Below are 21178 nucleotides of genomic sequence, written 5' to 3'. Positions count from 1 at the left end.
ACGTCTGGTGCAAAACTCGTTGATGATAAGAAAGCTAGTCCTTCTTTTTCTTCTAAGGATAAAACCATACAGATGAAAAATAAAGGAAAAGGGAGAAAGAAAACGGCTGCAAAGAAAAACAAAAACAAAACTCCCAAGGGAAAATGTATCCATTGTTGAGAGGTTGAGCATTGGAAGCATAATTGTCCAAAATATCTGGCTGAAAAGAAAGCAGGAAAGAATAAACAAGGTAAATATGATTTACTAGTTGTTGAAACATGTATAGTGGAAAATTCTCACCTTACTTGGATATTAGATTTAGGTGCCGCTAATCATGCTTGTACTTTTCTACAGGAAACTTGTTCTTGGAGAAGACTTTCTGAAGATGAGATGACTTTCAAGGTGGGCACAGGTGAAGTCATTTCAGCTGAAGCAGTGGGAGATGTGAAGTTGTTTTTTGGAGATTCTTTTATCTTACTCAAGAATGTGTTCTTTGTACCTAAGATGAAAAGAAATTTGATCTCCATTTCTTGTCTTCTAGAGAATATGACAGTGTATCTTTTGAATATAATGAAGTGTTTGTTTATTCAAGAGGTGTTCATATTTGTTCTGCTAGACTTGCAAATAACTTATACATATTACAACCAACTGAAGAAAAAGCTATTTTAAATATAGAGATGTTTAAAACAACCGAAACTCATAATAAAAAGTGGAAAATCTCTCCTAATGCCTATCTTTGGCACCTCAGGCTTGGTCACATTAATCTAAATAGGCTTGAGAGATTGGTAAAAAACGGTCATCTAAATCAGTTAGAAGACAGTTCCCTACCTTCATGTGAATCATGTCTTGAGGGAAAAATGATGAAAAGATCTTTTTCTGACAAAGGTCTTCGTGCCAAAGAACCTCTCGAACTTATACATTCAGACCTTTGTTGTCACACCCCCTCCCTAGCCTTAGCCCCCCCAAGACTTGGAAGGGAGCATGAGGATACACCAGTAGTATTCCAAGACAACATTTTAATTTAACATTTCCCCCCTTATCTATTAAAGACTTTAACATGTTTACAATAATCTATCTAACTTTCATACATATAGTTCAATTTCCTATATTCTTTTATCACATGATACGAGTCGTGCCCTGAGAATTTACCAAGTCTCGGTGTTATAGTTTGTAGACTCCTTCCTGAACGCTCCGATTTTCTATCTGGGGAAGGGATATAAGAAAACATTTGGAAGAGTGTGAGCTACTAAGCCTAGTGAGTGGTGCTTTTAAAATAATAATCACTTTACAAAACATATTTTTGGAAAGTCAATCACATAATCACAATTTCAGTATAATTTATGCATGATCATGTGTAAATTCAGTCAATAATCATCCTCCAGCTCCATGCTATACTTGGCATGTTCATATCATGTACATACTATCAATCATAACAACTTTTTATGGAAACTTTCCTATAACCCAGTTTTCCCACCAATGTGCACATCGACAATTCTTTTCCCGCTAGTCATGCTTAGGTAACTTGACTATATTTCCTGTCGGTCGCCACCGACTATTATTTCCCACCGACCGAGGCCGACTATAGTTTCCGCCAAGTGCCCTTTTTAAGGATGCTAACTTATGTAGTCCAGGTATAATGTCAGTTTCCATAGAAATTTCACAAACAATATCATGGCAGACAACATACATCATAAGCATGCATCTTGCACTTACATATGCATTTATCCACATATTAACGCATAAAACTAAGTAAACACTCACCATAAGCAAGTTTTTCTACTAAAATCACCTTGAGAATACCTTCCTGAGGACTCCTCCATATCAATGAAAAATTCCTCAATTAATACTTGTTATATCAATAAATAATGTTAAAATAGTCAAAATACCATTTATAATCAAAGTACCAGCTTAACCTACTCCAATTTAGCCAAGATCCTAAAATTAGCCTCTTTAGAAGTTATTTGGAGTGTGGTAGGCAGCTGGGTGTTTGGCAATGGCAGAGTGGGCGTGCTATGCCGCACAGGGGGCTGACGTGTTGGGCGCGCATTGCATGGTGGCCTATTGTACTGGGCGTGATGCATCGCATGGTGGGGCTGTTGCGCTGGGCTAGCGTGCGGGATGCATCGAGCGAGGCGCACTGACGGGCAGACGCAGCGCTGCAAGGCGTGCGCACAGGGTGCCAAATGCATTGGCTGGCTGTGCGTCTGGGTTGGCTCAATGCTTCACCAATGCAACCTTTGTTTCTTTTGAACTTCACTTAACTTGGCAGCCTAATAACTCGAACGTAATACTCTAAATATGCTCTCAACACAAGATTTTGGTGATGGTATGAATAAATCCCTTTTGCCCAACCTCTCTATTTATAGCAATTCCAAACTCACCCCCTTGTGATAACTCAACTCCCATTTGTCTCACTTTGGAGCTGCCAACACTTAGCCTACCCAACCTAGCCTTGAGTTGTTCTCACCTCAATTTGCCAGCCAAAATTTCCTTTTTTTTGCATTAAATCTCCTTCACCCACCTCCTTCTTAGGGTGATAAGACCTTCATTGCACGAAATCTCTTTTGTCCACCTCCTACTAGAATTTTGTGTGAACTTCCTTTTGCCACCTAAATCACTTAAATACTTAAACATATTTCTCTACTTAAATTGTTTATGACTTATGATCGTATAACGATTGACATCTTCCCTTGGAGTTTTCCCATCAATTAGCCTTACCCTTTGTTCTTAACGCATAGCAACTCACACTTCCTTCATCAAAGTCCCATTTAGCCATCGCATGAGTCGGCCATCACCAAGGCATAGGGTGGCCGCTCACCCTTGACGCATGGCTTGCTAGGTGTGCTTGCTCGGCCTACTAAGCATGGATGCACGACATTGACCATCGATGCATGTCCTGTGCGCTTGGCCTTGATGCATGGCCTGCACGCCTAGCTCACTCGACGCATGGCCTGCACGCCTAGCTCACTCAACGCATGCCTCTAATTCATGCCCTGCTTGTGTCCGCATGCCCTTGCATTTGTTGTATGCAAGCCCTTGGCCATTTTTCAAGTCTTCTTGCTTCCATCCTCCAAGCACTCTTGCGTTCAACATATTTAAGCCTTCCATATGCATTTGGTCCTTTGGTCACCTTTTTGGATAATTTAGTATTAATGTTTTCCACTATTTGCTCCAATATCCTTACTTAGGATTTTTCTTCTCTATTTAACCTCCCACTTTAGATTTAGATTAGGGTTTTACATTTGTGGTCCGATGAATATAAAGCTCGAGGAGGATATCAGTACTTCGTCTGTTTTATTGACGATTACTTTCAATATGGCTATATTTACTTAATCAGTCACAAGTCTGAAACTCTTGAAAAGTTCAAAGAATTTAAGGCTAAGACTGAAAATCAGTTAAGTAAAAGAATTAAAACACCTTGATCTGATTGAAGTGGTGAGTATATGGATTTGTAATTCCAGAACTATCTGGTAGATCATGGAATTCAATCCCAACTCACAGCACCTGAACAACCACAACAAAATGGTGTTGCAGAAAGGGGAAATCGAACCTTTTTGGACATGGTTCGGTCTATGATAAGTTATGCTCAATTACCTCAATCTTTTTGGGGATATGCAGTACAGACTACAGTTTATATTCTGAACGTTGTTCCATCCAAAAGTGTTTCAGAAACACCATATCAATTGTGAAAGGATGCAAAGCAAGTTTACGTCATTTCCGCATCTAGGGTTGTCCAGCACACGTGTTGGTACAAAATCCTCAAAAATTGGAAACAAGTTCAAAATTACGCCTATTTGTAGGATATCCCATGGAAACAAAAGGAGGATACTTTTATGATCCTCAAGAAGATAAAGTGTTTGTATCGACAAATGCAACTTTCTTGGAAGAGGATCATATCAAAAATCATCTACCTCACAATAAACTAATATTGCAAGAACTGTCTAAAGATACTACAGAAAAATCAACAAGAGTTGTTGATTGGTCCATCAACAACGGTTGTTGTCCCGTCACGTCCATCCCAAGAGTTGGGAATGCCTCGTCCTAGTGGGATGGTTATTCAACAACCTGAACACTACATGGGTTTAACCGTAACTCAAAACATCATACAAAATGATAGTTTAGAGGATCCATTAACCTTTAAGAAGGAAATGGAAGATGTTGACTAGGAACAATGGATAAAAGCCATGGATGATGAAATGGAATCTATGTACTTCAACTTAGTCTGGGAACTTGTAGATCAAGCACAAGGTGTTACATCTATAGGTTGTAAGTGGATCTACAAGAGAAAACGAGACCAACTGACAAGGTACAGACCTATAAAGCTAGGCTGGTGGCAAAAGGTTTTATCCAAAGAGAAGGGGTTGATTATGAAGAAACTTTTTCTCCTGTTGCCATGATTTAATCAATAAGAATACTTCTTGCCATTGCCACATATTATGACTATGAAATATGGCAATTGGATGTCAAGACAGCTTTTCTTAATGGCTATCTTGATGAAAGTATTTTTATGTCTCAACCAGAGAGGTTCGTCGAAACAGGATAGGAACAGAAAGTCTGTAAGCTTAATCGATCCATTCATGGATTGAAACAAGCGTCCAGATCCTGGAATATAATATTTGACACTATGATCAAATCTTATGACTTTTAACAAAACGTTGACGAACCTTATGTATATAAGAAGATAGTCAACAAAACTGTAGCATTCCTAGTTCTGTACGTTGAAGATATCTTGCTCATTGGGAATGATACAAGCTTTCTTGCTGATGTAAAGAGATGGTTAGCATCACAGTTCCAAATGAAAGATTTGGGTGATTCTCAATATGTTCTAGGAATACAGATCTTTCGAGACTGAAAGAATAGAACATTAGCACTATCTCAAGTATCTTATATTGACAAAATGCAAAATTCCAAGAAAGGTTTATTACCTTTCAGGCATGGAATTCATTTGTCGAAGGAACAATGTTATAAGACACCTCAAGAGGTTGAGGAGATGAACAGAATTCCATATGCTTCTGCAGTTGGGAGTTGGATGTACGCTATGTTGTGTACACGTCCCGACATATGTTTTACAGTTGGAATCATCAGCAGGTTCCAATCCCATCTTGGACACGGTCATTGGACCGCTGTAAAAAATATCCTTAAGTATCTTAGGAGAACGAGAGACTATATGCCGATGTATAGACCAAAGGATTTGTTTCTTAAGAGATACATTGATTATGATTTTCAAACTGATGTAGATTCCAAGAAATCTACTTCAGGATCAGTTTTCACTCTTAACGGAGGAGCTATAGTTTGGAGAAGCATCAAGAAAAGTTGTATCGCTAACTCCACCATGGAAGCAGAATACGTGGCTACATGCGAAGCTCCTAAGGAAGAAATATGGCTACGCAAATTCTTAGCTGATTTGGAAGTCATTCCAAATATGCATCTACCTATCACACTATATTGTGACAACAGTGGTGCTGTTGATAACTCAAAGGAACCTAGGAGTCACAAGCATGGAAAACACATTGAACGAAAGTACCATCTCATCCGGGAGATCATACAAAAAGGAGATGTGCTCGTCACAAAGATAGCCTCTGAAGACAACCTTGCTGATCCATTCACCAAGGCCCTCTCGGCTAAAGTTTTCGAGGGCCACCTAGTTGGACTAGGACTCCGAGTAGTGTAATCTAGGGCAAGTGGGAGAATGCCTATGGTCTGTCTCTTATACACATCTAGATGTGTATAAGAGACAGATTGTAGATGCACTAGTTTATTGTATTTTTTCCATTATGTATCTCAACATTATATTGTATATATTTTTTCTCACTGATGTTTTAGTCCAAGTGGGTGATTGTTGGGAATGTCCTAGAACTCGCAATTCGTGTTAAACATTCTATTTTATCAATAACAATGACTTGTTGATTTTGCATCTTATTATGAAAATCCAATAAACGCATCCTTGGCTATAGTCTGAATGCTGTAACTTTATGTAGTGACATAAACAGGATCAAGTTGACAGTATATAGCCTAAATGGTCTAAAAAGTATATGGATGAAATTGGGTATCTCATCCTGGTAACACTATTGGATGCATCCTACTCTGTAGTTGTTACAAGAAGTTGTAAGGTAGTACGAATGATGTGGTCCACAAATCGATCATGTTTAGACATGAGAGTGGGGACATCTTATGCAATGAGTTTGCATATAGATTAGACAACAAAAATAGTCACTTTTCGTTATAATGACCGTTTACTGTTAAAACTGACTATTTCATTTATTTTATAACCTAGGTTAACTAGATCTCAATCCTGAGCTAGCTATGAACTCTTATTTTTTCAGGATTATACTTTGATCTGCAAACGGCGAGAGTAGTCCAACAGCACTACTCAATAAGCTTACCATTTTGGGGATAAGACTGGATGAATAGCTGGGGACATAGCCTTGCAAGATGGAATACACTCCTACCCTATTTAGGTTAGCAGATAGGTTGTTCTCTTAAGTACTGACTCCAGGTCTTGAACAAACGGGGACCTGCCTTCTCATGATAGAGAAAGGCTTTGATTCATACAGATTATGAATTAGAATTATTCATTAGAGGATCAGTAGGAACTTAAGGAATAAGATGTAGTTATAGGGGTAAAACAGTATTTTTGACCTTGCTGTGATTATGAATAACCTGTGAAGGATCTTACAGATTATGGTTATTAAGTGGACATAATATATTTACAGTGAGGGGAGTTCAACTATGGGCTATAGTAAAGTGTCCCATTAGTTAACGAATGGGGGTTAGATCGGACTAATGAGTTAAGCCGATTAATCTCGAATCGTTGGAGCCCATGATCTATATGTCCACGAGGTCACCCTCCTAGCTCGTAAATGGATAAGCTTTAGGGTAACTTGAGAAATTAATTTGAAACGTTCAAATTAAACGGAACAAGAGAAATTATATGTAATATGATTTAAATATATAAATATGATTATTGTGCAAAAATTAATTTAATATTAGATATTAAATTAATTTATGAAATTAATTAAAGAAAATAATTTTTGTATTGAAATGGTTTTAAAACATTTTTTTAAAAAAGAAAATGGAAAAACGATTTTGCATGGTTGCATAAAATGGGGATTCAATTTTCTCCATTACGTTCATCTTCATGGTCACACAAAGGCCATTATCCTCTCTACTTTGATTCTCCAAGCATGAGCTGCAAGTCATGCACTCCATCTCTCTGCATGTTCATCTACTATATATAAAGAAGATTGGAGTCATTGGAGAAAGGTTAATGCAAAATTTTGAGAGAAAATTTTCTATGAAGAAGAAACTGTCTTCTTCAATCGGCTTCTGTGAGCTCTTCTTGCTTCTTCACATCTTCAAGCTGTTCTTGAATCCTACAACTCTACCTAAAGCTCCAAGAGCATAGTAAGGAAGGCTTTGAGGTGGTTCACGGTGCTATCAACTAAAGACATCAGCTGTACAAATGTTTTCTTGGATAGTTCATCAAAGGTATGTTCTGAAAACCCACTTTTTAGGAGAGCATGTTTTAGTTTTTGCCAAAATTAGTGAATTAGAATTCTTATGATCCTCGATACTTCCGGTGCATGTTATTTAACTCTTTCGGATTGTGCTATGATTGTCACAATATATTCTCACTTTTTTTTTTGTAATGCTGAAATCATGTAGTAATCCTTTCAGCCACAAACCTTCTTTGATGGCCTCAGACAGAGCTATAAATTCAACTTCTGTTGTGGATAGGGCCACGACAGATTGCATACTAGCCTTCCAACTTATTAGATTATTTCTCATTAGGAAAACATATCCGGATAGTGAGCGCCTCCTATCTAGATCCCCTGCATAATCAGCAACCCTATAACCATACGTTTCATCATTGGAGGGGCCATTTTGTCTGTATAAGATAAAAGCTTCCTTAGATTAAAAGAGATACCTTAGTATCCATTTAAATACTTCCCAATGTCGTTTACCAGGATTTTCCATGTATCTACTGACTAAACTTGTAGCATAGGACATGTCTAGTTTGGTTGAAGTCATTAGATACATCAAAGATCTCAATGCCTGGGAATAGGGAACAACCTTTATATGGTTAATGTGATCCTTATCTGTGCTCTTAGGATTCTTTGCAGCTGAGAGTTTAAAATGAGGTGCAAGGGGAGTGCCAACAGGCTTAACACCATCAATTTTGAACCTCTGAACTATTTTCTCACATTAATCAGCTTGACTTACATACAATCTATCTTGCTTTCTTTCTCTACTAATTTCAATGCCAAGAATCCTTCTAAATGTCCCTAGGACTTTCATGTCAAACTCTTTCTTTAGAAGCATCTTGACTTGCCCCAACTCTTCTTTAGAACATCTAGCCAACAACTTGTCATCTACATAAAGGAGTAGATACACTGGTTCTTTGAAGCTTTTAGAGTTGGTATACACACACCAATCATATGAGCTTCTCTTGAATCCCATTTTAGATATCACCTCATCAAACCTGTCATACCAACACCTTAGTGACTGCTTGAGCCTATAGATTGATTTGTTTAGTAGACACACCAAGTCTTCTTCTCCTTTCTTCACATACTTTTGAGGTTGTTTCATATAGATAGTTCCATTCAACAATCCATGTAAGAATGCCGTCTTCACATCCAATTGGTCTAACTCCAAGTCTTTTTGTACCACTAGGGAGAGGAATAGCCTAATGGATGTGTGTTTCACCATAGGAGAAAATAGCTCTGTATAATCAATCCCTTCCTTTTGTGTGAACCCCTTTGCAACAAGTCTTTCCTTGAATCTAAACCTTTTTACCCCTGGAATTTCTTCTTTAAACTAGTATATTGGTGACGGAAAATTAGATGTCAATTTACTCGACAACTAAAATCCCTTGGATGCAATATGCGATGCATGTTCTTAAGGTATGCGTTGATTGTCATGCATTGGAGTGAATATGCATTAACTAATGTATGCGATGACCATGCGTCCTGTCACAAGTTTTCTTGCGCTCACACCAAGTATAACGCGAATGCAAGTTTCTCGGGTGATCCGAGGTCGAACACAAGGACTTGTAGCTGGATGAATGTGGTGATGTGCATACGGCTGTTGAATAAAAGAATGTTGGAGGGGTTGCTAAGATAATCCTACTTCAACTCCTAGCTAACAGACAATGCAATGAGAATGAGAATAAGAGGCAGAAACACAAAAACACTTGACATGAAACAAATGGATGTGAAAATAGATAAAATGTGGAGATGTTTTCATTGCAACCCTTAAGAGTGACCGCAAGGGCAATCTTAGTCAACGCAAGGCATGTTGTCATGCTACACACACTTGAGCCTAACTCTAGGACGTATGCGGTGTATATGCGATATTGCTGAGAAGCTTATGCCTGCATAAACCTCTATAACCCGCTCAATAAGCTTACCATTTTGGGGATAAGACCGGATGAATAGTTGGGAACATAGGGTGCAAGAGGGAATTCAATCCTACCCGATTAGGGTTAGTAGAGAGATTGTTCCCTTCAAGTGCTGATTCTGGGTCTTGAATAAGAGGCCTCGCCTTCTCATTGGCTTGAGAGGGATTTGATATGTTGATTGGATTACAAATCAATTGTTCATTAGGGGATCAGTGGAACTTAATGAACAAGAGGTAATTTCGAGGGTAAAACAGAAATTCGACCTCGTCGTTATTACGAGCAACCAGTGAAGGGTTAACTTACTAATCATGGTTATATCGAGTGGACATAATATATTTATAGTGAAGGGAGTTCAGCTATGGGCTTTAGTGGAATCACCCATTAGTTAACGAATGGGGGTTTGATCGGTCTAATGAGTTTAGCCGATTAATCTCAGATCGTTGGAGCTCATGATCTATAGGTTCGCGAGGTCCTCCTACTAGCTCATAAATGGGTAAGCTTTAGGGTAGCTTGAGAAATTAGTTTGAAATATTAAAATTAAACGGAACAAGAAAATAAATATTTAAATATGATTTAAATATATGAAGATGATTATTGTGCAAAAATTAAGTCAATATTTGATATTTAATTAATTAATTTTTTAAAATTAATTTATGAAAATCAATTTTTGAATTAAAATGATTTAAAAGTCATTTTGTATTTTAAAAAGAAAATGGAAAAATGTTTTGCATGGTTGCACAAAATGGAAAATGGATTTTCTCCATTACGATCATCTTTATGCTCACACACATACCATTATCTTCTCTACTTTGATTCTCCAAGCATGAGCTGCAAGCCATGCACTCCATCAATTTTCATGTTCATCTAAATATATAAAGAATATTGGAGTTGTTGGAGAAGAAGAAGAAAAAAAAAAAGATTCAAAATTTTGAGAGCAAAATTTCGATAAAGAAGAAATTGTCTTCTTCAACTAGTTGCTATGAGCTTTTCTTGTTTCTTCACATCTTCAAGTTGTTCTTGAGTCCCACAACTCTACCTAAAGCTCCAAGAGTATAGTAGGGAAGGCTTTGAGGTAGTTCACGTTGATATCAAGTGAAGATAGTAGCCGAACAGACGTTTTCTTGGAGAGTTCATCAAAGGTATGCTCTGAAAACCCATTTTTATGAAGACCATGATTTAGTTTTTGCCAAAATTAGTGAATTAGAATACTTATGGATCCTTGATACTTCCGCTGCATATTTTTTAACTCTTACATTGACAACACTCTTAGAGGGAACACAGTTGAGGTTATAAGCTGCAGTCTCAACTGCAAAACCCCAAAACGAGTCCGGTAAGGAAGTGTAACTCATCATCGACCGAACCATGTCCAACAGGGTTATGTTTCTTCTCTCTGTTACACCACTCTAATGAGATGTACCAGGTGATGAGAGTTGGGAAATGATTCCATGTTCTATCATATAGTTTTGGAACTCATAATCTAAAAACTCTCCACCCTGATTAGATCGAAGTGTTTTAATCCGTTTATCTAATGCGTTTTCAACTTCAGCCTTGAATTCTTTGAACTTTTCAAAGTATTCTAACTTATGTTGCATTAAATAAACATACCCATACCTCAAATAATCATCAATAAAAGTGATGAAATACTCGTAGCCTCCTCTGGCTCACACATTCATCGAAAAACAAAGGTCTGAATGCACTAACTCTAGAGGCTCTTTGGCTTGATAACCTTTTCCAGTAAAAGGTCTTTTAGTCATCTTACCTTAAAGGCGTGAATCACACGCAGGTAAAGAATTTTCCTCTAACTCGTTTAGAAGTCCATTCTTTACCAACCTCTCAATCCTATTGAGATTGATGTGCCCTAATCCAAGGTGTCAAAGTTGGGCATTTTCTCTAGGAGAAATTTTAAGTCATTTATTTTGAGTTACGACAGTTTTAAACATCTCTATATTATGGAGGGAATTTTTTGCTAACGGCCTTAGCACATACAAATTATTTTCCAGTTTAGCTGAACATATTTCAACACCATCTTTCAAAATAAACATTTTATTCACTGAAAAGTTAAGAGTGTATTTACATTCAAGCAATGACTTACAGAAATCAAGTTCCTCTTTAACTCAAGAACAACATATACATCATTCAAAATGATAAACCTATTATGTAAATTCAATCGGAGGCTACCCACTGCCACAATTGAGACAACGTGCTCGGTGCCTACTCGCATCGTCATCTCACTAACCTCAAACTGCCACCAGGATCTAATCTCCTGAAAAGAAGAACAAATATGGTTAGTGGCCCAGAGTCAATAATCCAGGTGGAATCATCATTCTCCACTAATCAAGTTTCCAAAACAAGTCAATCACATTTACATTGTTTGGCCTTGGCCTTAGCCTTCTTCTTTTCCTTAGACCAACGTGGGCAGTTCCGCTTCCAGTGGCCATCCTGGTTGTGGTGGAAACTTTTTCCTTTTTCAATTGAAGGTGGTCGCCTACCCCGCTAAACGGCAGGTTATGGGTTAGCTGGTGCCTTTCTCTTCCCCTTACTACTTTTCTTCTTCTTGAACTTATTATTCTTGGAAGTAGAAGGTGCAGACTTAGTTCCTGAGGTCTACCCCGATAGAACTTTTTAGATGATGAAGCAACATTTGCCTCACCAACCTTCTTCTCCTTGCTTTTCAGGAAGGATTGGAATGTCTGGAACTCATTGAGGAGAGTTGTAAGGGTGTAATCAACCTTGTCAAGAACAATGTTGCTTACAAATGCAGGAAGCTTTCTGGCAACGTGTGCAGACTAAAGCTAACTTGGCTGTCCTCATCGATGTGAGCCCCGTTCATCTCTGCCACATTAAATTGGACCATCATGTTCAGAACATTTTCTCGAACAAATGTACCCTTCTCCACCTTGGAGTTGAAGATGCACTTTACAGCTTCATGCTTGAGCTTCCCGGACGGTTGTCCAAACATTCCCTTCAGGGACTCCATGATCTCACGAGCAGGGACCATGGGTTCATGCTTCTTGGCCAAGACGTCATTAAAGCTAGCCAAGATGTAAGCTCGTGCCTTCTCGTTCACCCGTGTCCATTTCTCATATGCCTCTCGAACATTTCGAGTGAAGATTTGAGTTGGAATAGGAGGACACTCCTCCTTAAGGATGAATCGGAGGTCATCAATGATTAGTATTGTGTTTATCGTGTTTTTCCAACTAGTGTAGTTATCGCCAGTTAACTTATCAGCGACTAAAAGAGCTAAAGTAGTGGTTTCCATTTTAAAAGTTACTGGAAACAAGAACAAACTTAATAAGTCTATGTGCATTACCACTTTTAACACCAATTTTAGGTTTTAGCAAAATAGTTCTATTATACCCTAAGTGGAAAGACATCTATTTTGCAATGATGCCCCAGCGAGGTAGGACAAAAGTCATTATTGGGGTGATCAAGTGCCTGATGCGTTAATTTTGTTAAGTGGAAATATGGATGATAAGCATTGATGGATTGTGTTGTGCACTCATATTTCCCCAGCAGAATTCAAGTGTAAATTCCTCTGAGTTTCCTGGTAAGTCCAGGGTCGAACATAGGGACTTGTGAAAATAGTTGCGTTGGTAATGTTTATGAAAACTTTGGGGTAACCAAGTAAATAAATAAATGTTAGGTGTGTTGTTGCGCTAATGAAAAAGAAGTAAATAAAGGCAGCAAATTTGAGAAAGATAGTTATGTTGATAGATGCAATGAGTATGCGATGAACGGGTTAAGAAGATCTTTTGCTAGCGTTACTCAGGAATGCGTCAAAATTTGCGATCATGTTACATCCATGCATGTGTTGAATGCAAAATGTCCATAGAGCTTATTCCTAAGACTCTACTCTTGCCCTATGCATTGATGCAAAATGCATGGAAGCAAGGTGACCACATACAATTGTATCTTATCGTTAAGATGAATGCGATGTGTTAATAACAAATAGTGCTCATTCCTAAGCGCCTACCTCTCGTTTATGCATTCTAATCTAGTTCTTCCAAACCTAGATTCTGACCTGACCTTCTTCCCAAGTCTAGATACTGTCCTTAGACTACCCACCCGAGTATCTCTAATAGACGAATGAAGCATACATAAATACAATAATCGTAAAGAATGAAGATTCCCTAGTTGTGCTAGTGTTGACACTTATAACGCTTCGGTATGAATGAATGTTATTAAATGCTAGTAATGATGCGATACCACTACTATTTATGCGTTAATTAGGGATTGCTCAGGTAGTATGCCCTGCGTTGTCACAAGTTTCCTTACGATGGAACCAAGTGTAATTCCACCGCAAGTTTCTCGGTATGATCCGAGGTCGAACACTGGGAAGTGGAGCCGGTTATTGCGGTATGTTCATGGTATATGCGACTGGGTTTTTAATTATTTATAAAAGGTGTGTACAGTATTTAAATTGCAGTAAAATAAAGGAAAGCGGTAAAAATTCGATAAAACATAAAATACAATAAATCTAAGCTAGATATTACAAGATACAGGCTTTATGTACAAGATACTAGGATTAAGGCTGGCTGTTAAGATTGTGCAAAGATGTGGGATGCGACGACAAGTCTTGTGAACGGATTAGAAAGAGAAGGACAAGTATTACAAATAACGCAAGTTCTTAATTGAATTAAAGGTACAAATATTGTTCCACTCTTCTCTTGACGTACACCTCTCAGTGATTGACCGCGTTTCCCACGTTTATGGTGAAACAAAGTCTAACGTAATGAATGCAAGGTTGCTTCCATGTCTGGAAGTACTACTCACTTTAGTTAATGCACTATTTTGACCTTCTCTCGATAGATCAGAATGACATCTTCACTTCTGCTCTCATAGGTGAAGATGCCGTCGAGCATGCTTTAGCTAAACGTAATTTATAACGTTAATACATATCAAGTTCTTGGTGATTCATATTGTTCACAAGGGATTAAGAAAACATCATGAAGAAAGTGACTAATGGGTGAACAGAGATAGACAGAAAATGGTAAACGAAATCTATCGAAACATTTAATATTTCTACTAAGTGTTTGATACATGATGTGTGAATGAAGAGATAAAGAAAATATGGAATACAATGAAAGAGAGATAGAACAGATACAATCCGGTGCCAATGTCTTGGCACAGATTCAATGGGGATCTACTTGTTGGATAGGACAGTTTCGATGGCAGGAAGAGTTCCCCTCTCAGGCTTGCTCTACCGGAAGGAGGGGTTTGTGCACAGAGCTTCGATCAGGTATATGATAGATCGAATCTTAGATTTACCTCTCGGCCTTATCTCGTTCTCTTCCCGGATTTCTTCTCTTCAGCACTCAGCTCAGCCTTTCCACTCTAAAATCTTACAGCAGTTAGCCCAGTATCAAATAGCATATTTTTCTCTGAAATCGCTGGGGTATTTATAAGAGCAGCTCTTTAACTCCGGCCTTGTGGTCCCCACTTGATTGTTATGGTAATTCTGGAGATGGAGGAATTTTATTCCTTCTGTTATGCAATCAGATCATCAATTCTACACAATCGTTAGTTGTACATGTGTCTCAATCTCCCGCTCTTGCATTGCTCAAATGCATCTTTCGATCATAGGTTCGCATGCGGTGTTTGTTTTTATTACTGCATGTGGTTGAAGCATAGCTCGTGACCGACTGTCGCATTGCGACGTTACTTTGATAATCGTCTCTTCATGAATGATCTACGGGCACAATGTTACAGAGATGCGTTAATTAGTTTCTCATAAGCCTTGAGCGCAAGCGGTGACTTGGTCTCCTACAAAACAGAGTAAAGTTTGGCTTGTCCTCCATCTTTTTGGCGTTAGTGGGTGTAATTGCAAACATTTATAATTATTGTCATACTAGGTTAATTTTCATACATTTGGCACATAATTACTAACTTTTGGCCGCAATATCTAGATAAGGTGCCATAAATAACTTGTATTTCTGGATAAGGTGGCAATATCTAGATAAGGTGGCAGAAATTTATGCCGGTAGATCGTTCTGGTATGCTTGGGAGAGCACCAAAAGCTACAAAGATAGAGAGAGGGCCAATGCCTACGGAAGCGGGAATATCTTTAGATCAGAATAGACATTTCAGTGTAAAAAGCCTCGGTCAGCAAGGAATTGCTACTAGGCTCTCTACCTTTAACTTCCATTGGCATTTCGTACTCAACTCATTTATAAGAATGGAATTTCTTTCTCTATATCTGTTCACTCTCTGTGATTCACGCATGAGTAGCTAAATCAGTTGAATGGGTTGAGAAGCATTTAGCTACCAAAACTAGGGAATCTTCATTCTTTGCAATTATCTTGTTTATGTATGCTTCATTCGTCCATTAGGGATACTCGGGAGGATAGTCTAATGATAGGATCTAGACTTGGGAAGGTCAGGTCAGAATCTAAGCTCGGGAGAGTCAGATTAGAACACATAATAAAAGAGATAGGCGCTTAGGAATGAGCACTATTTGTTATCAACGCATCGCATGCATCCTAGAGATAGGATACGATTGTATGTGGTCACCTTGCTTTCATGCATTTTGCGTCATCGCATAGGACAAGAGTAGAGACTTAGGAATAAGCTCTATGGACGCTTTGCATTCAACACATGCGTCCTCGATTTAGGAGCATCGCATGTACATTGGAAAATGACTTGCTGTGCATGGTAGTAACATGATCGCATAGTCTGACGCATTCTCGACTAACGCTAGCTAAAGATCTTCTTAACCCGTTCATCGCATACTCATTGCATCTATCAATGAAACTGTCTTTTCTCAAATCTGCCGCTTTTATTTATTTATTTTTCATCAAAGCAAACAACAAACCAAACATTTTATTTATTTACCCGGTTACCGAAAAGTTTTCATCAAAATTACCAACGCAATCTATTTTCACAAGTCCCTGTGTTTGACACTGGACTTTCTAAGAAACTCAAAAAAATTTACACTTGAATTTCGCTGGGGAAACTTAAGTGCACAACGCAATTCCATCAATGCATGTCATCCAGATTTACTTCATAAAATACACGCATCAAGTTTTTGGCGCCGTTTCCGGGGACTTTGGCAAAATAGTTTGTTAACGGTAATTTTTTTTATTTCTTTGTAGGACTCTCAATCTCTGGCGAATTACGACCCAGAGATTGAGAGGACATTTAGAAGAAAATTAAGAGACAACCAACAACAACAAAAAGAAACACCAAGAATGGTGAAGCAACCAGATGCAAGGGTCGCTAATGCGAATAATATAATGGCCAACCCCATCCTTATGGCGAATGATTGCAATAGACCCATTCGGGTCTATAAGTCACCTAACCTCTATGATTTCTCTCTAAGGATCATGAGGCCGGTGTTAAATGGATTGAGGTTTGAAATTAAGCTGGTAATGTTGCAGATGATCCAAGCTGTTGGGCAGTTTGGATGATGGCGTGGCGAAGACCCACGCGCCCACCTCTAAAGCTTCATAGAAATCTGCAACACTTTTGTGTTCCCAAATATCTCAACCAAGGAAGTTCGACTAACTCTATTTCCCTTTTCTTTGTGTGATCAGACGAGGAATTAGGCATATTCTCTCAAACTGAGAGAGATAACTTCGTGGGAGCAGGTGGTGGAAAAGTTTATGAAGAAGTATTTCCCACCAATTGAGAACGCGAGGAGAAGGAAATTAATAACAAATTTTGAATAAGAAGATGACGAATCGCTCAGAGATGCTTGGGCAAGGTTCAAGCGGCTGGTAAGAGACTGTCCACACAATGGCTTACCAGACTGCATGCAAATGGAGATTTTCTACCAAGGATTGAACCCCTTTTCGCAGACCACTACCAATGCGGCAGCCGTTGGTGGTCTGCCCGACAAAACATATGAGGAGGCTAAGAGTATACTTGATCGTATTTCTAAAATTCATGAGGACTGGAGGGAAAGCGATTAGAGATTAAGAATTAAAGAAAATGACGCAAACAATGGGGCCATCGCATCCCTGCAAAATCAAATGACTGTGATGATGAGTTTAATACAGGGCATCGCAATTAATAACACGGGAGCGAAGAAAGGGTAGGTCAGTGCAATTACTCAAATAAACGCAAGTTATGCCATTTGTGGTGATGCTCACCCAATGGAAGAATGCCCAACAAACCCGTAGTCAGTATGCTTCATGAGAGATAACCCCTATTCCAATACCTACAACCTCGAGTGGAGAAACCACCCCAATTTTGCTTGGAAGAATCAACAACAAAATTTTCAACCTGTGGCACAAAAAGAAGGGCCACCATGATTCTTTCAACGCAACAACGGTAAATCGAGCAATCAAGCAAGTAGCTCACAACAACCATCGCAATCCTCTTCTTTGGAGAGCCTATTGAAGCAATATATAGAGAAAAGCAAGACGGTGCTTCAAAGTTAGGCCACATCCATCTGCAATCTTGAATTACAGATGGGCCAGATTGCGAGTGAGCTGAAAAATAGACAGCAAAGAGTGTTGTCGAGCTCAACTAAGCTCCCTCGCAATGATGGGGGTAACAGAAAGGAACAATGCTTAGCAGTCTCCTTGCTAAGTGATGACATGACTGTGGAAGTAGGGGAGAAGCGCATTGCGACCAACTTGAATGCGGTGATAACTGAAGACCCGCTAACCCATAATTTGGAGAAGCCCGAGAAAATAGACCCTGAAGTTATGTCCACCTTTAAGCCTCTAGATCTTGAGACAGAAGAAGTCCAACCACCAGTAACTCCGCAAAGATTGAAAGAGGAACAAATTGAGGAAAAAAAATATCGCAACAGTGGCTGCAGCGCAAAATGCTATGATCCCACCTAAAATGGGCGACCCAAGAATCTTCACGATCCCATGCTCTATTGGAGGGACCTTCAGTGGCCAAGCACTATGCAACCTTAGGGCAAGTATAAACATATGTCGTTGTCAATCCTCAAACAATTGAGTGTCGGTATACTTACGCCCACAAAGAAAACACTCCTGTATGCAGACCGATCTCGAATACATCGTGAAGGAGAGTTGAAAAATGCCACAATTTCAATCGATAAGTTCATCCTGCCGGCAGACTTCCTCATTTTGGATTATAAAGCAGACAAAGATGCACCTATCATATTGGGACGACCATTCCTTTCAACCGGTCGCGCTCAAATTGATGTGCGCAATGGGGAAATCGTAATGAGCATTCATGGAGAAAAACTCCAGATTAAGGAAGTAAAGACCCTAGAAGACAAAAAAAAGAGAGAAAAGCCATAATGGACGTGAACAAACCAGCCGGAAATAAGTGGTCCCTGCATTATCAAATGATCGCAACATATCTGGAACGCTCATTTTGGGAAACATAGATTCTTCAACTCTTCTCCATTACTCGGAATTTTTATTATCTTTTCAATTCTGATCTATCCTTATTTTACTGTCACTATCTTTATTTTAACCAAAAATAAATAAATAAATAAATAAAATCAAAAAATCAAAAAATATATATATAAAAAATTCGATAACGAGTTTTATTTTGTTTTAAAATGATTTGACCCTCTCTTTGTTTTTCTTGCAACGATCGAGGCGCTGGATTGCGGACATGTTACATGAAGAAGCACTTATCTTATTCCATCATTGCAACCCAAAGAAGAGAGATCACTGCAAAGATGGATGCGTCGCTACAATACGGGCGACAGAGTAAAATTTGGGGGTGTACTCTTCGTTATCTTTATTTCAAATTTTGCGCTATCACATCGTATGTTAGTTTTGCAAGTTTTATCACCGCATCCTCTCTAATCACCACAATCATTTGACATCGATAAATTTAGTGAGTTACCGCATTTTGTTCTTTGCCAAATATGATTTCAATGATGTCGTATACACTAGAGTAAACTTCATCTTAAGATAGTCACCTCATGAAATATTTCTAAGAGTCATCGATAAACCTTATCTATTTACAATGCATTCTAGAACATCACATGACTTATTTTAATCTTTTGGCAATGAAAACATTGCCGCATTTTAAACTTGGGGGTGAGGTATTTATTTTCGACCTTGCTATTTTATTTCTTAAAAAAAATCAAGAATAACAACTCCACTGTCAACGCAATGGGAAACCCATGTTGATAAGAGATTGTAAATGATTTAGTAAGCGATCATTTAGTTTTAAATGATCATTTAGCATCTGGTAAGTGATAACGCGCAGAAATGCACGTTATCATAGTGCTAAGTTCTCAAACAATGTTGGATTGCGTGGATGAAATATGTTATTTTGCGTCCATTAACCATAAATTCTATAATATTGCAGTCGCATGCGTTCAGCGCATTAAAACTATTGATTTTTGTATTTTTGTGCAGAATATGCGTTAACGCAATGCAAAGATTGCAATCATAAGAATTCAATGGTCGAGCGCAACTTCACCACAAGGCTTTGCGTTGATCGTGCTCGCAAACATTCACCCAAGAAGGATCGCCACAACTTGGTCAGCGCAACATGGTGGGCGCATCTGGGTGTAAGGCCAATTAAGAGCGATGGGACAGAAAGCTGATCACATTCCAATCCAAATTAAGATGATAGCCGATAATGGTCACAAAGTACATTCAGCTTTATCCGTGATAATTATTCAGCGTGTCAATCAGCAATTAAAGTTATTCCATCTGTACAACTGGGAGAGAGAAGCCGCCTTTCACCATTGATGCTCTATAAATACCAAGTGCATTCTTCAGAAAGGGGTTCACCATTTTTTTACAACCAGTTGTTCAGTTCGCACGTCTTTGTTCTTAGTATTCTTTCATTTTAAGGCGAACGCGAGGGAGAAAGTTATGCCAGTAGATTGTTCCAGTATGCTTGGGAGAGCGCTGAAAGCTACAAAGACAGAGAGAGGGCCGACGCCTGTAGAAGCGGGAATATCTTTAGACCAGAATAGAGATTTCAGTGTAAAAAGCCTCGGTCAGCAAGGAATTGCTACGAAGCTCTCTACCTTTAACTTCCATTGGCATTTCGTACTCAACTCATTTATAAGAATGGAATCTCTTTCTCTATATATGTTCACTCTCTGTGATTCACGCATGAGTAGCTAAATCAGTTGAATGGGTTGAGAAGCATTTAGCTACCAAAACTAGGGAATCTTCATTCTTTGCAATTATCTTGTTTATGTATGCTTCATTCGTCCATTAGGGATACTCGGGAGGATAGTCTAATGATAGGATCTAGACTTGGGAAGGTCAGGTCAGAATCTAAGCTCGGGAGAGTCAGATTAGAACACATAATAAAAGAGATAGGCGCTTAGGAATGAGCACTATTTGTTATCAACGCATCGCATGCATCCTAGAGATAGGATACGATTGTATGTGGTCACCTTGCTTTCATGCATTTTGCGTCATCGCATAGGACAAGAGTAGAGACTTAGGAATAAGCTCTATGGACGCTTTGCATTCAACACATGCGTCCTCGATTTAGGAGCATCGCATGTACATTGGAAAATGACTTGCTGTGCATGGTAGTAACATGATCGCATAGTCTGACGCATTCTCGACTAACGCTAGCTAAAGATCTTCTTAACCCGTTCATCGCATACTCATTGCATCTATCAATGAAACTGTCTTTTCTCAAATCTGCCGCTTTTATTTATTTATTTTTCATCAAAGCAAACAACAAACCAAACATTTTATTTATTTACCCGGTTACCGAAAAGTTTTCATCAAAATTACCAACGCAATCTATTTTCACAAGTCCCTGTGTTTGACACTGGACTTTCTAAGAAACTCAAAAAAATTTACACTTGAATTTCGCTGGGGAAACTTAAGTGCACAACGCAATTCCATCAATGCATGTCATCCAGATTTACTTCATAAA

Source organism: Benincasa hispida, chromosome 5 (genome assembly GCF_009727055.1).
Source record: "Benincasa hispida cultivar B227 chromosome 5, ASM972705v1, whole genome shotgun sequence".
Taxonomy (NCBI): domain Eukaryota; kingdom Viridiplantae; phylum Streptophyta; class Magnoliopsida; order Cucurbitales; family Cucurbitaceae; genus Benincasa; species Benincasa hispida.
Note: the sequence above shows the minus strand (reverse complement) of the source record.